This window comes from Taudactylus pleione, unplaced genomic scaffold, assembly GCF_031769625.1.
Source record: "Taudactylus pleione unplaced genomic scaffold, aTauple2 ptg000550l, whole genome shotgun sequence".
Lineage (NCBI taxonomy): Eukaryota > Metazoa > Chordata > Amphibia > Anura > Myobatrachidae > Taudactylus > Taudactylus pleione.
Window position 1 is genome coordinate 522,501 of NW_028284952.1, and position 2,500 is coordinate 525,000.

The following is a 2,500-nucleotide window of genomic DNA, read 5'->3' on the forward strand; positions in this document are numbered from 1 at the left end:
GAGTAAAAGAGGTCTAAAGTTAATGTTTTTGAGCACCTACAGCCAAACCACACTGGACATGCCCAATCTCGTCTGATCTTGAAAGCTATGCAGTGTTGGGTCTGGTTAGTACTTGGATGGGAGACCACCTGGGAATACCAGGTGCTGTAGGTAATTTTATACTGCCATAACGTTCTTTTCTATTACATTTTACATTTAATTTTTTCAACTTATCAATGAATTTACTTGAGTTAAGAAGTAATAGCGGTATAAATTTAATGCTTTTGGGCACCTACAGCCAAACCACACTGGACATGCCCAATCTTGTCTGATCTTGGAAACTATGCAGTGTTGGGCCTGGTTAGTACTTGGATGGGAGACCACCTGGGAATACCAGGTGCTGTAGGTAATTTTATACTGCCATAACATTCTTTTCTATTACATTTTACATTTAATTTTTTCAACTTATCAATGAATTTACTTGAGTAAAGAAGTAAAAGAGGTCTAAAGTTAATGTCTTTGCGCACCTACAGCCAAACCACACTGGACATGCCCAATCTCGTCTGATATTGGAAGCTATGCAGTGTTGGGCCTGGATAGTACTTGGATGGGAGACCACCTAGGAATCCCTGGTGCTGTAGGTAATTTTATATAGCCTTAACATTCTTTTCTATTACATTTTACATTACATTTTTTCAACTTATCAATGAATTTACTTGAGTTAAGAAGTAAAAGAGGTCTAAAGTTAAGACTTTTAGCACCTATTGCCAAACCACACTGGACATGTCCAATCTCGTCTGATCTTGGAAGCTATGCAGTGTTGGGCCTGGTTAGTACTTGGATGGGAGACCACCTGGGAATACCAGGTGCTGTAGGTAATTTTATATAGCCATAACATTCTTTTCTATTACATTTTACATTACATTTTTTTAACTTAGCAATGAATTTACTTGAGTTAAGAAGTAAAAGAGGTCTAAAGTTAATATTTTTCAGCACCTATAGCCAAACCACACTGGACATGCCCAATCTCATCTGATCTTGGAAGCTATCCAGTGTTGGGCCTGGTTAGTACTTGGATGGGAGACCACCTGGGAATACCAGGTGCTGTAGGTAATTTTATATAGCCATAACATTCTTTTCTATTAAATTTTTTCAACTTAGCAATGAATTTACTTGAGTTAAGAAGTAAAAGACGTCTAAAGTTAATATTTTTCAGCACCTATAGCCAAACCACACTGGACATGGCCAATGTCGTTTGATCTTGGAAGCTATGCAGTGTTGGGCATGGTCAGTACTTGGATGGAAGACCACCTGGGAATACCAGTTGCTGTAGGTAATTTTATACTGCCATAACATTCTTTTCTATTACATTTTTCATTTAATTTTTTCAACTTATCAATGAATTTACTTGAGTTAAGAAGTAAAAGATGTCTAAAGTTAAGGCTTTTAGCACCTACAGCCAAACCACACTTGACATGCCCAATCTCATCTGATCTTGGAAGCTATGCAGTGTTGGGCCTGGTTAGTACTTGGATGGGAGACCACCTGGGAATACCAGGTGCTGTAGGTAATTTTATATAGCCATAACATTACATTTTACATTGCATTTTTTCAACTTAGCAATGAATTTACTTGAGTTAAGAAGTAAAAGAGGTCTAAAGTTAATATTTTTCAGCACCTATAGGCAAACCACACTGGACATAGCCAATGTCGTTTGATCTTGGAAGCTATGCAGTGTTGGGAATGGTCAGTACTTGGATGGGAGACCACCTTGGAAAACCAGGTGCAGTAGGTAATTTTATACTGCCATAACATTCTTTTCTATTACATTTTACATTTAATTTTTTCAACTTATCAATGAATTTACTTGAGTATAGAAGTAAAAGAGGTCTAAAGTTAATGTTTTTGAGCACCTCCAGCCAAACCACACTGGACATGCCCAATCTCGTCTGATCTTGGAAGCTATGCAGTGTTGGGCCTGGTTAGTACTTGGATGGGAGACCACCTGGGAATACCAGGTGCTGTAGGTAATTTTATACTGCCATAACATTCTTTTCTATTACATTTTACATTTCATTTTTCAACTTATCATTGAATTTACTTGAGTTAAGAAGTAAAAGAGGTCTAAAGTTAATGTTTTTGAGCACCTACAGCCAATCCACACTGGACATGCCCAATCTCGTCTGAACTTGGAAGCTATGCAGTGTTGGGCCTGGTTAGTACTTGGATGGGAGACCACCAGGGATTACCAGATGCTGTAGGTAATTTTATACTGCCATAACATTCTTTTCTATTACATTTTAAATTTAATTTTTTCAACTTATCAATGAATTTACTTGAGTTAAGAAGTAATAGAGGTCTAAAGTTAATGTTTTTGAGCACCTACATCCAAACCACACTGGACATGCCCAATCTCATCTGATCTTGGAAGCTATGCAGTGTTGGGCCTGGTTAGTACTTGGATGGGAGACCACCTGGGAATACCAGGTGCTGTAGGTAATTTTATATAGCCATAACATTC

At 37.8% G+C, this 2,500-nt stretch overlaps 1 non-coding gene and 8 pseudogenes across 1 annotated transcript; all 9 read left to right on the forward strand.

The window, feature by feature from the left end:
* Positions 1-34: 34 nt before the first annotated feature.
* LOC148485128 (5S ribosomal RNA) lies at positions 35-153 on the forward strand (annotated as a pseudogene).
* A 116-nt stretch (positions 154-269) lies between these two features.
* LOC148485129 (5S ribosomal RNA) lies at positions 270-388 on the forward strand (annotated as a pseudogene).
* Positions 389-504: 116 nt separating this feature from the next.
* LOC148485130 (5S ribosomal RNA) lies at positions 505-623 on the forward strand (annotated as a pseudogene).
* A 115-nt stretch (positions 624-738) lies between these two features.
* On the forward strand, positions 739-857 carry LOC148485131 (5S ribosomal RNA; annotated as a pseudogene).
* A 116-nt stretch (positions 858-973) lies between these two features.
* On the forward strand, positions 974-1,092 carry LOC148485132 (5S ribosomal RNA; annotated as a pseudogene).
* A 338-nt stretch (positions 1,093-1,430) lies between these two features.
* LOC148485133 (5S ribosomal RNA) lies at positions 1,431-1,549 on the forward strand. The gene has a single exon (XR_015871280.1). It is a non-coding gene; the product is annotated as a 5S ribosomal RNA (ribosomal RNA).
* A 341-nt stretch (positions 1,550-1,890) lies between these two features.
* Positions 1,891-2,009, forward strand: LOC148485134 (5S ribosomal RNA; annotated as a pseudogene).
* A 115-nt stretch (positions 2,010-2,124) lies between these two features.
* Positions 2,125-2,243, forward strand: LOC148485135 (5S ribosomal RNA; annotated as a pseudogene).
* A 116-nt stretch (positions 2,244-2,359) lies between these two features.
* LOC148485136 (5S ribosomal RNA) lies at positions 2,360-2,478 on the forward strand (annotated as a pseudogene).
* The last annotated feature ends 22 nt before the right edge of the window (positions 2,479-2,500 follow it).